Source organism: Furipterus horrens, unplaced genomic scaffold, assembly GCF_987537825.1.
Source record: "Furipterus horrens unplaced genomic scaffold, mFurHor1.1.pri manual_scaffold_3, whole genome shotgun sequence".
Taxonomy (NCBI): Eukaryota; Metazoa; Chordata; class Mammalia; order Chiroptera; family Furipteridae; genus Furipterus; species Furipterus horrens.
The window spans coordinates 183,715,122-183,731,421 of record NW_028327173.1 but is presented as its reverse complement, the minus strand read 5'-3'; the positions used below and the strand labels follow the sequence as shown (position 1 = coordinate 183,731,421).

The following is a 16,300-nucleotide window of genomic DNA, read 5'->3' as shown; positions in this document are numbered from 1 at the left end:
AGTGACAAAGTGGTCAATCCTTCATTAGTGTTGAGAATAACAAAGGTGAAAGAGAGGGTAATAAAAAGGTTTAAAGGGAATAAGAAAGCACATATCTGAACATGTATCTATGTTCAAATGTCAAATATAAATTACTTCTAAATTAATCATAATGTCAGGCTATGTAAATCAACACTCCAATTCATGAACTCATGACCTCATATTACTAAGCATAGGGTAAGACAAGAGTAGAAGTCAAAGTATATCACGAAAAAACTGAAGATTAATGTCCTGTTTGTTTCTATCAGAAACAAAAAACATCTGTCAACAATATAAAATGTTAGAACACAGCAGAAAAACTCCAGGATCTCTTGCTTATATTATCGATCTATCTGTAAAACTTCTTTTCCAACTGTACTGGTTTCTAACATGTTTTGTTTTTATGTGACTTTTGGCAGTACTCTGTATTCTGTTTTGGCCATAAAAGATGTCTACATCCTAATCTTGGAACCTGTAAATGCTTCCTTATATGATAAAATAAACTTTAAATGTGTAATTAAGTTAAGGATCTCCAGGTGGGGACAGTATTGAATTATCCAGGTCAACCAAAACTGTAATCAAAGGTGTTCTTTTAAGAGGAAGGCAGAGGAAGATTTTACTACAAAAGAAAATGGAGAAATGGGTCATGAACAACAAATGCAAGTAATGCGCTTTTAGAAGCTAGAAGAGGCAAAGAAACAAATCCTCCCCTAGATTTTCCCTAGGGAATGTGGCCCTGCTAACAGGTTGGTTTTGCCCCAGTGAAACTCATTTCAGACTTCTGCCCTTCCAAAACATAAGAGCATAAACTTCTATTGTTTTAAACCACAAAGTCTGTGGTATCTATTACAGCAGCAATAGGAAACTAATACACATCCCTACATACATACACACATACATACATGATATATATATATATATATACACACACACACATACTTTTGCGAAGTTATTGTTTAGATTAAGTAATATTTTTCTTCTAAAATCTATTTAAATGAGAAAAATGTTTATAATAGTACTTCTCACAGAGTAAACAAGGTATTCTATAATTTTCCATGAAATTGTATGTATTGACATGGAACAGAAACATGAAGAATGTCCCAGGCCACAGAATTTGAATTTAAAAGCCTTCATTTTTATACACACAAAGTGAATAATGATAAAATGAAAAGAGTTGTTAGGTGCACAATTATCCAATTTATGAGCATAAATGTGTATACATTCATAAATGAGGCATTTCCTGGTACATATATTTTAAAACTTGGCTCTTTATCTTTTTCTAAATTAGATGACTGGTTTCTCAGAAATCATTTGAAAACAGAATAAAACAACTACCTCTTGAAATTTATTTTGACAGTAATATGCCACAGGACAAGGATGTCCTTTTCCAGAACATACTTCAGTGGTCCAAAATTTAAGGCAATAGAAAGGTATGTCTAAGTTCTCCTCTTTACTCCTAATGTTATGGAATAACATTAAGGGAAAACAAGCATGAAAGATAGCATAAGATCTTTTCAGCAGAGTTCCATTAAGTACTAAATACAACCTAATTCTAATAAAACATAAATGTATTAGTGGTTTATATTTCATTATTATATACAATAATCTAATCCAATTGTGGATAAACTGTAGATAAAGAAAAGTAATGGAAAAGTCTATGTAAAAAAAAAAGTACACAAAAGGACAATTCTTTCCAAACCCCAATGAGAAAAAAAGTCAATCTGCAAGAACAGTCTCCTTATCTAAATATTTAGGGAACTGATTTTTTAAATAATTATACTCACTATGCTTCCCTGGCTGGTTTGGCTCAGTGGATTGAGCGTCGGCCTGCGAGCTAAGTGTCGCTGGTTCGATCTTCCAGTCAGGGCACATCAGAGAAGGAAAAAACTCTGATTCCAAAAAACCTCCGCTGCCTTGCGGCATACCTCTTCAGGGGAAAGGTTAAGGGAGTAAACCCCGACAGAAAATCCGGAGCCGGAGTCCCTAAGGCGGTTTGACGTTGTAGTCAACACCGGCAACTCCTGCGGCGCACCTGAAGCCAAGCTCTATTGACTCCGTCTTTCCCTTGGATCCTTCAGCTGCGAAGAGAGGGGGGGTCTGCTGCATGGGCAACAGCAGACCCTCCATATCACCTTGCCCAGGCTCTGTAGCTTCAGCTTCACTGGAGAGGACACTCCAGCGTCATCGCAAGATGTCGATTCAACACGGGAGGAGACAGATACCGTGTCACTCCCGAGTCGGACTGCACAGCCATTCTCAGCGGTGCAGAGAGACTCTTAAGAAGCTACACCATCGTCTCTCGAGACGGATGGCTGCCGACGACGACTCACTATGCAAAAAATATATAGAACATCTTCTGGCCAAGATGCAATAACAGAGATGAGACTTAACATTATGCCTAAACAACTGAAAATCTAGACACCACGTACGAAACAATGGTTTAATAAAACTGGAACCAGGAGACTGATGTCAGACAGATGGTAAAATTGATGGTTCCCTCTCAGGGGAAGGGCAGCTAGCAGCTATCCATCCCAGAACACAGCAGTAAGGCTGAAGCAAGCCCTTGCACTACAAAAGCGAGGAAAAACTGCATTAGGAAGGTTAAAAGGAGCACTTTCACTTTGCTCCTCCCCCAGGTCAGCACAGTGCCACATGGTGGGGGCCCCCTGCGCTTACAGTTTCTCCAGTGGGAAAAGGAGATCTCAAGGTGGATGTCAAGCTTCCCTAGCATTCTGGATGAACCCTGGGAGGCCCACTTAAGTACGCCTCATGAGGATTACTGGGAAAGTCAGCTAGAGATAGAGAAGGCAGGAGAGGCTCACAAGTGCATGGATCTTGACAGACTGTGTTCCTGTCAGTGATTGGGGCCTTAGAGAAGATTCAAGTGAGTGACTCTGATCATTTGCAAAGCTGAGCCAGTGGCCCCAACTGAATAGGGAGTTTGATTGGCAGTTCTGCCTGGTTTGAGTCACCAGCCAGATGGCTGTCTTGGTGGAGAAGCTTATTCTAGAGCCCCTTCTAGAGAGGGAAACAAGTCAGCAGGGTCTACTCAACGGAATTGCTGAGCGTAGCCCCCAGCCCCACTGGAGGAGGAAGCCTGGCCTGAAATGCAAGGCAACCCTCTAGCACCTCATACAGCCCAGCATGTAGGGAAGCAAGTCACTGGCCATACCCAACTGCTGAGCATAGCCTCCAGCCCCACTCAATATAGAAGCCTGGCCAAAGACGCTAGGCAGCTGCACAGTACATGCTATAGCCTACAAGAGCAGGAAAGTAAGGCAACAGCCCCACCCAGCAGCTAAGCATAGCCCTCAGCCCAACCTGGCTACGAAATCTAGGTAGCCTAGGTAGCACAAAGCTAATTCTTCAAGAGCATGTAACAGCTGTAAGTTTATATGCACCAAACATCGGAGAACCTAAATATAATAAGCAAATACCACCAGATCTGAAGGGAGAAATAGATAACAATACAATAATAGTAGTGGATTTCACTACTACTGTGGGACTCCACTTTCACCAATGGATCGATCATCCAAACAGAAAATCACTAAGGAAACACTGGACTTTAACTATACTTTGGACTAAATGGACCTCATAGACATACTCACTTATGTAGCACTTAATGATGAGGGCACGTTCTGAGAAATGTGTTATTAGGCAATGTCGTCGTGTGCCAGCATCATTACACAAATCTGGATGGTAAAGCCAATTACAAATGTAGGCTATACGGTAAAGCCTATTGCTCCTACCATACAAACCTGTATAGCATATTACTATACAAAAACAACACGAGATTAAATCAAGCACAAAAGAAAATGATGCAATCAAGAGATGCAATGACCAGGAAATGTGTAAGGCTGCTGCCAGCATAACATAGCATACTGTGTTACAGAAAACTTTTTTCTCTTTTTAAGTGGAAAAAGTACACTCTTAAAATAACAACAAAAATATAATCTAGTAAAAATATAAACCAGTAACAGTTAGTTATTATCATTATTAATTATTCCATACTATAAACTGTATGTGCTATAGTTTAAACAACTGTCAGTACAGTAAGTTTGTTTATATCCATATCACCACAAACACTGGAACAATGTGTTCCTTTATGATGTTAGGATGGCTATGCCATCACTAGGTGATAGGACTTTTTCAGATCCATTATCATCTTATGGGACCATTACGATACATGCAGTCTATTGCTGACTGAAATGTTGTTATGCAGTACATGACTGGACAGAAGATTCTATCTGACTAACTGAAATAGAAATAGGAATAGGAATTTTTATGCAGTAAAGTTTATAGGCAAGTCACAGATGGAGACAAGATAATGGAAAATATCTAGATCATTATCTAGATTATATAAAAAACTTCAAACCTAAAAGAAAAAGACAATCTGAGAGAAAATGTGAAAGTATATGAACTAGTAATTCATAGGTGAAGGCTTTATTGATTAACAATCATGAGAAGTGGTTAATTTTATATTTTAGTAACTATGATATTCAAATTTAAAGAGATACCATTTCTCACCTATGAGGCTAATGATTAAAAAGTGTGATATTGAGTGTTGGTGAGGATATAAACTGGAACTCTCATATACTGTATTAGTTTGCTAGGGATACCCTAACAAAATACCATAAAGTGGATGGCTTAAACAACAGAAATTTATTTTTCCACCATTATGAAGGCTAAAAGCCCAAAATCAAGGTGTTGGAAGGCGAGATTTCTTCTGAAGCTTCTCTCCATGGCTTGCAGATGGCTACCTTCTCCTGTGTGTTCCCCAGGTCCTTCCTCTGTGTCAATGGCTCTCTGATGTCTCTTCTGTGTGTCCAAATTTCCTCTTCTAAGGACAAGTCAGGCTAGATTAGGGTTTGCCCCAAAGGCCTCATTTTAACTTAATCAACTCTTTAAAAGCCCTACTCCAAATTCAATTGCATTGTGAGCAGCTGGAGGTGAGGACTTCAACATATAAATTGGCAGGGGGTGGAGGTGGGAGGGGTGTTACACAATTCAGCCTATAATGTATACCAAAGGTAGAGATATAAAATTGGAACAATCCACTTAGAAAATATTGTGAAATCACTCCGAAGTTTAAGATGCATGTGTAGTAAGGACTCAGCACATGTCCTAAGTTAGCACCATAAAGAAACTTCAGCATATGTACACAAGGAGACACTAGGTATTCATCAATAGAGGAATGGATATATATATATATACAGGTATCACTCATACATAATCCTGCTTGGGCACCACATGTTGAATAAAAAAAAGTCACAGAAGAATACATATATGAGGCCTGTCCAGAAAGTATCCAGCCACACAATATGAAAAACAGAGACATTTACTGAAGAAGATTCAAGATACAAGAAACATTATACATAGGATAATAATGCCCCAGCCCCCCAGGCACCTTGGGACCTCACACAGTTCTGCCAGTCACCGTAAGCTGTCCTGTCATATTTTCCTGAATGTCATCAGTGGTCTGAAATCTCTTCCCTTTAAAAGATGATTTTAGTTCTGGGAAAAGCCAGATGTCACAGGGCACCAAATCTGGGCTGTAGGGGAGCTGAGTCACCTGGGTGATTTGATGTGTCACCACAAAACTCTGCACAAGATGTGATGCATGAGTGGGCGCACTGTTGTGATGAAGCGGCCAGTCACCAGTAGCCCATAGCTGTGGCCTTTTGAATAATCCAAATTGTTTCTATGATGGAATGTTCAAGCTTAATGCAAAATTTGATATAGATTCGTTGCTCTACTTGCTCAGTCATTTAAAATGCTATGGCCACACGGTACACATGCTCTCTCAACGGCATCTACTGCCCCCACTGACTAGTGAAGACATCATTGTTCATGCATACACATTCCAGTCCACTCTCCTTGGCTGTCAGTTTACATCAATGTCACACAAACCATTTTCGTTATATTAACAATCAGAGATTTTCCAGACAGTCCTCATATGTAGTATGATACATTCATGTAAATTTTTAAAACACATAAAACAACATATTTTCATGATGCATACCTACATAAGAAAAAATAAAAATGTGGACAGGAGCTATTATACAACACTCAAAATAGTGATTACCTCTGGGAAGGAAGGAAGGAAAATATGATTTAGGAATGGAGTAATATCTGTATTTTTTCTAGCAATCTGAACCAAATACAGCAAAATATCAACATTTTTCAATATGAGTAACAGAGACATAGGATTAAATTATCTTCTGACCATCTATATATTAGAAATGTTCTTTAATTGGTGAGACATCTCTCAATAAAACTAAATGAGAGGTAAGATGGCGGAGGAGTGAGGAGAGGTTGCGGTTTTAGGCTCCGGAGACCCGTCTGCAGTTTGGTCTAATTGCAGACAGAACATCTCAGTGAGCAGCTGGACATTGGCGGGAGTTGAGCCAAGGCACTGCTGGATTAGAGAAAATCCATCTGGAAACAACCTGTTTAGTGAGGATAGCGGAGAAAAAGGGGACGAAACGGGATTCCTGACTGGGGCGGCTGCCCGAGCTGTGGCGGGAAGCACACAAAGGATTTTTGGTGACCACAGGCTACCCCAGAGAGGAGTCAGGCGGAGAGCGGATCTCTGCCCGCTGGCAGAGACGGGACTCGACCAAGTGGCATTGGCGCTGAAGGACAGGAGACAGCGTGCTGACGGACAAGTGAGAACATAATTCTCCTTTATATTTTTCTCTAGTGGACGGTGGAGAGGGGAGGAAAGTTTGGGTGTGGTAGGCCGTTCTGGAGGAGCCCAGGCGCAGGGGCGCGCTAATCCACTCCTCAACCCTACCATTGGGTCGCGGGGGCGCACATAGGGAAGTGCTCTCATTCACTGGCCCAGGTGCGCGGGGCCGTGAGTCCAGGCGTCCCTCGGACACTCCCCAACGGACATAAGATCAGTGCGCCAACGGGCACAGGGAGGGCCCACTGAACACGCAGAGGACTGTGCACAGACACCCCTAGACAGCTCCCGTGGGCGCAGGGCCCCAGGCCGGAAAGCAGACCACTAGCGCAGGCTCTGTTTGTGCCCACCCAGACGGGTGAGGGAACAGGGCGGCTGCAGCACGGGAACAGCGGGAGGCGGCGACCCACGGACGCTCGATTCCACTGAGCACAAGTGTCCGCGGCCCCGCCCTAAGAGGCAAGAGACCAACTCCCGGAGCTCGGCTCAGCGGGACTGAGGGCACGGGGCAGCGCGCGAGCGCAAAAGCACCTCAGCCCGGGGTCAGTGGGAGCTCTCGGGCCGCCTGCGCGGGCAGGGTCACCTCGGCGCGAACGGGGAACCGCCGCGGCCCAGCGAAAGCAGGAGCCAATCCCGGGGAAAGCGCTCGGGCCGCCCGCGCGGGCAGGGTCACCTCGGCGCGAACGGGGAACCGCCGCGGCCCAGCGAAAGCAGGAGCCAATCCCGGGGAAAGCGCTCGGGCCGCCCGCGCGGGCAGGGTCACCTCGGCGCGAACGGGGAACCGCCGCGGCCCAGCGAAAGCAGGAGCCAATCCCGGGGAAAGCGCTCGGGCCGCCCGCGCGGGCAGGGGCACCTTGGCGCGAACGGGGAACCGCCGCGGCCCAGCGAAAGCAGGAGCCAATCCCGGGGAAAGCGCTCGGGCCGCCCGCGCGGGCAGGGACACCTCGGCGCGAACGGGGAACCACCGCGGCCCGGCAGCAGTGGGCTCCAACCGCGGGGCAAACTCTCGGGCCGCCCGAGCGCGCAGGGGCTTGCGCGCAAGGGCACCTCAACTGGCTACAGCAAGCAGCAAGGGAGCGCGCCGTGCCGGCAACCGCGAGCGCGCACCATAGCGGCAACTGGGGGCGCACACCAGTCCTGCAAAAAACAAGAACCTCTGACTTGCCACACTAGACCAGCTGCGGACCCAGAAAAAGAAGGCAACACACCAAGGCTAAAACGGAATAAAAACATCGCTTTTTTTTTTTTTTCCAAATTTTTTCTCCCAAATTTTTTCTCCCTTGTTCTTTCTTTCTTCTTAATTATTTCTTTTCTTTCCTTCTTTCTTTATTCTTTTCCTGGGTTTTTTTGGGGGGGGTTTTGGGGGGTATATAGATATATATATTTTTTTTTCTTTCAATTTTTTTTTTCTATCTTTTTTCTTTCTTTCTTCTTTATCCTTTCTTTTCTATCTTTCTTTGTTCCTTTCTTTCTTCCCCTTTGGGGTTTTTTGGGGGTGGTTTTGTGGTAAATTTTTTATTTTCTTCTCTTTCTCTCTTCTTTTCTTTCTTCTATTTTCTTGGGGATTTTTTTGGGGGGGGTGTTTTTCCTTCACCTCTTCCAATAATAACAAACTTTATCTCTAACGTATTGCATATAACCTCTCCTTCTCATCCTTTCTCTTTAATAGTGGTTTATTCGTTTGTGTGTCTAGCTTAGCCCCCCCTATCACTTTAAATAATACAATATAATTACTATATAAACCCAAATACAATACAATCCCACTTTCTTACTATACTATGTATTTTTCTATCCTTTTCTTCTATTTTTCTTAACATACAATGTAAATATTACTAACTGGCTTGCACAGTCTCAACTATTATTAATCTATCAACCCCTCTATCAAAAATTATATTTTTCCTCCCCCAAAACAACTCTTATCTATTCTTCTTATAGTATAAAAGCTCAAATCTCTTTACATTTATATTAATACGGGCTAGTTGGCTAACGATAGCAGGATAGAGTGGGGGATACTTTCTGAGGGTGTGGGTCTCCTGCCTGGGCTGTGTGTTTATGTCTTTAACAGCATATCCACAAAAGAACTCAAGACAAAGCAGATAGAGTGACTCTCAACCAAGTAGCCAGAAGGAAGATCCTATCAAAGAACATCTGAAATATAACCGAACAGCATAAACAAACGACATAAAGGGTAACTCAAGACCATCAGGCTCAGGATATCAAAGAGACTGCACCACTGAAACTCCCAGACCTTCGATAAAGAATATTACACCACAAAGGAGGGAAGTCAAAGCAGACTACCCCCCCCAAAAATAAATAAATAAATAAATAAATAAAAACAAAAAGAATCCAACATGGTAAGACGCAAAAATAACCCCTCAATGAAAAGAAAAGAGGAATCCTCAGAAAGAGAGATAGACGAAATAGACATAGCCCAAATGTCAGACATGGAATTCAAAACAATGGTGGTAAAGAAGCTCAATATACTCGACATCCTTAAAATCAACTATGACAACCTTCAAGGAAGTTACCAGCAGCTCCAAGAAAATTACAGGGAACTTGCAGAGAACTACACCAGCATAAAAAAAGACATAGAAATTGTTAACAAGAACCAGGAAGAACTTAAGAATACAATCTCTGAACTGAAAAACACAGTAGAATCAGTCAAAAGCAGACTAAACGAAGCAGAGGATCGGATTAGTGAGTTAGAAGATAATGTAGAGAAAAACTCCCAGACAATACAGCAAAATGAAAAACGATTGAAAAAATATGAACAAGATGTAAGGGAATTACAGGATAGCATTAGGAAAAATAATTTAAGGATCATCGGAATACGAGAGGAAGAAGAAAAGGAACATGGAATTGAAAATCTGATAGGAGAAATAGTGACAGAAAATTTTCCGAACCTGATGAGAGGAAAAGCTATGCAAGTCCAAGAAGCACTGAGAGTTCCAATCAAGAGGAACCCCCAAAAACCCACTCCAAGGCACATCATAGTTAAAATGGCAACATTCCAAGACAAAGAGAGAATCCTAAAAGCAGCAAGAGAAAAGCAGCAAATAACATACAAGGGAGCTCCGATAAGGCTATCAACTGATTTCTCAACAGAAACATTACAAGCCAGAAGAGAATGGTCAAAAATATTTCAAGCAATGAAAAACAAAGGCCTACAACCAAGAATACTTTACCCAGCAAGACTCTCATTCAAAATAGAAGGTGAAATAAGGAGTTTCTCAGACAAAGGAAGACTGAAAGAATACATCTCCACCAAACCAGCATTGCAAGAGATGCTAAAGGGACTGTTCTAAGAAAAAAGAAGGAAAAAACAAGAGAGGAGAGGAACAGAGGTACAAAGGGAAATGAATAAATACACGTCAATAATAACCTTAAATGTAAATGGATTAAATGCTCCAATTAAAAGAAATAGGGTAACGGAATGGATAAGAAAACAGGACCCACATATTTGCTGTCTACAAGAAACACACCTGAAAACAAAAGATTTACACAGACTGAAAGTAAAGGGATATAAAAAAATATTCCAAGCAAACGGACCGGAAAAAAAAGCCGGGGTAGCAGTTCTCATATCAGACAAAATGGATTTCAAAGCAAGGACAATAAAAAGAGACAAAGAAGGACATTTCATAATACTTAAAGGAACAACCCATCAAGAAGATATGACTTTGATAAACATATATACACCCAACATAGGAGCACCCAAATACATAAAGCAAATACTAGAAGACCACAAAAAGGATATCAACAACAACACACTCATAGTAGGGGACTTCAACACTCCATTATCAACAATAGACAGATCATCAAAGCAAAGAAACACCAAGGATATATAGGCATTGAACAACACACTAAACCACATGGATCTAACTGATATATATAGAACTTTTCACCCCAAAGAAGCAAAATATACATTCTTTTCAAGTGCACATGGGACATTTTCAAAGATAGACCACATGATAGGACACAAAACAAGCCTCAACAAATTCAAGAAAATTGAAATCATATCAAGCATCTTTTCAGATCACAATGCCTTGAAACTAGAAATCAACCTCAGAGGAAAAAATCAAAGACACCCAAACTCATGGAGATTGAATAACATGCTATTAAATAATGAATGGGTTAACAATGACATCAAAGAAGCAATCAAGAAATTTCTAGAAACTAATGATAATGAGCACACAACAACCCAAAACCTGTGGGACACAGCAAAAGCAGTCCTGAGAGGGAAGTTTATTGCAATACAGGCATATCTGAAAAGGCTAGAAGAATCTCAAATAAAAAACCTAACCACAATGCTACAAGAACTAGAACAACAACAACAAACAAAGCCTAGGGCAAGAAGAAGGAATGAAATCATCAAGATCAGAGCAGAACTAAATGACATAGAGACTAAACAAACAATCCAAAAGATCAACAAAACTAGGAGCTGGTTCTTCGAAAAAATCAACAAAATCGACAAGCCTCTAGCCAGTCTAATCAAGAAAAAAAGAGAAAAGACACAAATAAACAAAATCAGAAATGAAAGAGGAGAAATCACGACTGATACCTCAGAAATACAAATGATAGTTAGAAATTACTTCAGACAACTGTATGACAAGAAATTTGACAATCTAGAAGAAATGGACAAATTTCTAGAAACATACAACCTTCCAAAACTAAATCAAGAAGAAGTGGAAAGTCTCAACAAACCAATAACAAAAAAGGAAATTGAAACTGTAATCCAAAATCTCCCGGCACACAAAAGTCCTGGACCGGATGGCTTCACAGGCGAATTCTACAAAACATTCAGGGAAGAACTAACTCCTATCCTCCTCAAACTGTTCCAAAAAATCCAAGAAGAAGGGAAAATCCCAAACTCTTTCTATGAAGCCAGTATTATCCTAATCCCCAAACCAGGTCAAGACACAACAAAGAAAGAAAACTACAGGCCAATATCACTGGTGAACATCGATGCTAAAATCCTCAATAAAATATTGGCAAACAGGATCCAGCAATACATCAAAAAGATCATACATCATGATCAAGTGGGCTTCATTCCAGGGATGCAAGGATGGTTTAATATTCGCAAATCAATAAATATAATACATCACCTAAACAGAATGAAAGACAAAAATCACATGATCATATCAATAGATGCAGAAAAAGCATTTGATAAAGTACAACACCCATTTATGATGAAAACACTCAGCAAAATGGGAATAAAGGGAGCATATCTTAACATAATTAAGGCTATATATGAGAAGCCTGAGGCCAACATCATACTCAATGGACAAAAACTGAAAGCATTCCCCCTGAACTCAGGAACGAGACAAGGTTGTCCACTCTCTCCACTCCTTTTCAACATAGTGTTGGAAGTCCTAGCCACAGCAATCAGACAAGAAAAAGAAATAAAAGGCATCCAAATTGGGAAAGAGGAAGTGAAACTTTCATTATATGCAGATGATATGATAGTATACCTAGAAAATCCTATAAACTCTACTAAAAGACTACTCAATATAATAAGTGAATTTGGCAAAATCGCAGGGTACAAAATAAATATACAGAAATCTAAGGCATTTCTGTACACCAACAATAAAATAGCAGAGACAGAGACAAAAAAGAAAATACCATTTACTATAGCAACAAGAAAAATAAAGTACCTAGGAGTAAACTTAACCAAAGAGATAAAAGACCTGTACTCTGAAAATTACATAACATTGAAGAAAGAAATTAAGGAAGAAACAAATAAATGGAAGCAAATACCATGTTCTTGGATGGGAAGAATCAACATCATCAAAATGGCCATACTACCCAAAGCAATTTACAAATTCAATGCAATCCCTATTAAAATACCAATGACATATTTCACAGACCTAGAACAAATACTCCATAAATTCATATGGAACCAAAAAAGACCCCGAATAGCAAAAGCAATCTTGAGACAGAAGAACACAGCAGGAGGAATCACAACACCAGATATCAAACAATACTACAAAGCCACTGTAATCAAAACAGTATGGTACTGGCATAAGAACAGACATATAGATCAGTGGAACAGAATAGAGAGTCCAGAAATAAACCCAGGCCTCTATGGTCAACTAATCTTTGATAAAGGAGGAAGGAACATAAAATGGAGTGAGAAGAGCCTCTTTAACAAATGGTGCTGGGAGAACTGGATAGGGACCTGCAAAAAAATGAAACTAGACCACCAACTTACACCACACACGAGAATAGACTCAAGATGGATCAAAGACTTAAATGTAAGCCGTGACACCATAAAAGTCCTAGAGGAAAACATAGGCAAGAAAATATCAGATATCTCACGTAACAATCTCTTCACGGATACATCTCCTAAAGCAAGAGAAATAAAGGAAAAAATAAATAAATGGGATTACATCAAACTGAAGAGTTTCTGCTCAGCAAAAGAAAACATCAGCAAAATGAAAAGGAAACCAACCATATGGGAAAACATATTTGCCAGTGACATCACAGACAGGGGACTGATTTCCAAAATATATAAAGAGCTGATATGACTCAACATCAAGAAAACAAACAACCCAATTAAAAAATGGGCAAGGGACCTGAACAAACACTTCTCCGAAGAGGACATACAGAAGGTCCATAGACACATGAAAAAATGCTCAACATCATTAGCCATCAGGGAGATGCAAATAAAAACCACAATGAGATACCACCTTACACCAGTCAGAACGGCCATCATCAACAAATCAACAAGCAACAAGTGCTGGCGAGGATGTGGAGAAACGGGAACCCTACTGCACTGTTGGTGGGAATGCAGACTGGTGCAGCCACTATGGAGAACAGTATGGAATTACCTCAAAAGATTAAAAATGGAACTGCCTTTTGAACCAGCGACTCCACTACTAGGATTATACCCGAAGAATCTTGAAACACCAATTCAAAAGAACTTATGCACTCCTATGTTCATTGCAGCACTGTTTACAATAGCTAAGTGCTGGAAACAACCTAAGTGCCCATCTGTAGATGAGTGGATCAAAAAACTGTGGTACATTTACACAATGGAATACTATGTAGCAGAAAGAAAGAAGGAACTCCTACCATTTGCAACAACATGGATGGAACTAGAGAGAATTATGCTTAGTGAAATAAGCCAGGCAAAGAAAGAAAAATACCATATGATATCACCTAATACAGGAAACTAAAGAACAACACAAACAAAGGAACTAAATAGAACAAAGAGCAGAATAGCAGTCAATAGGGGGGAGGGGAGAGGGAGAGAAGGGGGATAAGTAAGGGAAGGGTTTAATTAAAGAGCCTGTATAAAAGACTCATGGACATGGACAACGGGGAGGGATATGATTGCGGGAGAGGGGGTGGGTTGGGTGGGGGAGAGAAGTTGGGGGAAAAGGGGACAACTGTAATTGAAAAACCAAAAAAAAAAAAAAAAAAAATTAAAAAAAAAAAAAAAAAAAACTAAATGAAAATCAGGTAGATGTTAATCATTAATGTTATTTAACTCCCAACTTTTGGCATCATATAATACTATATTTTAGAATACTATTACAAAATATCAATTGGAGTGTCTTTAATTAAAAGAGATTAACTAACATAGTTGTTCATCATCCACCTAAGAAACCATAGGCAGCAAAATCTCAGACATTGCTCATAGCATTTTTATCAGATATATCTCCCAGGCATGGAAAACAAAAGAAAAAATAAACAAATGGGACTAAATCAAACTAAAAAGTTTTTGCACAGTAAAGGAAATCATCCACAGAATAAAAAGACAACCTACAGAATGGGAGAACCTATTCACCAATTCATGTGATAAGAGGTTAATATCCAAAATTTATTAAAAACTTACAAAACTCAACACTGAAAAAACAAACAACCCCATTAAAAAATTGGCATACTACCTGAATAGACGTTTCTCCAAAGAAGACATACAGATGGCCAACAGACGTGAAAAGATGCTCAATGTCACTAATCAGAGAAACGCAAATTAAAACCACAATGAGATACTATCTCACACCTGTAAGAATGGCCATCATCAATAAATCAACAAACAACAAGTGCTGGTGAGGATGTGGAAAAAATGGAACCCTAGTGCACTGTTGGTAGGAATGCAGACTAGTAAAGACACTGTGGAAAGCAGTACGAAGATGCCTCAAAAAATTTAAAATGGATCTGCCCTTTGACCTAGTGATTCCATTTCTGGGAATATATCTGAAGATCTGAAGGAACCCAAAACACTAATTCAAAAGAACATAAGCACCCTATGTTCATTGCAGCATTACTTACAATCACCAAGAAATGAAGCCGCCCAAGTGTTCATCAATAGATGAGTGGATAAAACAATTATGGGACATTTACACAATGGAATACTACTCAGCAATAAAAAAAGAAGAAAATTTTACCCTTTGCAACAGTATGGATGGACCAACATAGTTGTTCATTATCTACCTAAACATTCAATCATTGCTAAATAGGACTAGGGCTGCTATAATAAGATCATTTCACCCAATAATGTGTTTCTTTTTTAAAAAGAAAACAATCTTTAGAAAAATATCTATAATAGAGGCATCTTATCAATAAACTACTATGAATAACAAAAATTTAGACTATTTATAAATATGAACTAAACTGGCTAAAAATTAGAATTATATTTAATACCTTACAAATGATTTTTTTTTCAGTAAGAATTAGCACTAAAATATTCCCAGCAAAAACACAAATTGTAATTACATATATTCAGATATCAAGCTTTGCCAAGAGTCTGTCAAATTAGATAAATTGAAGAGCCAGCCCTCTATCTACTGAGAGAAAATATAATTTTATTCAAACGAACTACTTTTTGTGCCTATACTTATTCCTTCTTACCTATTGTGCAAAAATTCAAAATGGAACCCAAAAAGGAGTAAAAGGTCAAGCAACAGTTTTAACAGAATAATCACACGGGATAATCTGGAGCTAAATTCAGCTCTAAGATACCAACACTAAATAGGTCTCGGGCTCTATTCTCCAAGGAACTTGGTGCCCATGTTTATTTTGACAAGTGAAAAGTATAAACTGGATGACTCTACTATCATTCAGCAGCCAAAAACAGAATGATATGGACTGAGAGTTGTCCCTACTCACTTCGAATATGACTATACTTACAAATGAGGGTAATAAGTAATTTAATAATTCAAAGTTTTTACCTGCAGATTTCTCTCTCTCTCTCTCTCTTTTTTATCCTCACCCAATGACATTTTTTCACTGCTTTTAGAGAGAGAGGAAGGGAGAGAGAAAAACATTAATGTGAGAGAGAAAGAAGAAACAATTGGTTGCCTTGGTACATGCCTGGACTGACCAGGGATCATAAATGCCAGACCAGGGATTGAACCTCCAACCTAGGTATGTGCCCTGACTAGGAATTAAACCCATAATCCTTCAATTGACACTCAGTCAAGGCAATTACTGATACAGCGTCTTACACATTCTTCTAGAAATGTTCTATACACTTGCGTGTAAATATATACATCCTACATATATACTATAGATAGCTAAATATAATATATGTAGCTACAAAATATTCGTTTCATGGAGACATCATAATCTATTTAACCCATCCTCTACTGA

At 39.7% G+C, this 16,300-nt stretch overlaps 1 protein-coding gene across 5 annotated transcripts in view; it reads right to left on the bottom strand.

Moving 5' to 3' along the window:
• FUT8 (fucosyltransferase 8) overlaps positions 1-16,300 on the bottom strand; it is a 293,901-nt gene that overhangs the window by 63,414 nt on the left and 214,187 nt on the right. The window lies entirely within an intron of this gene.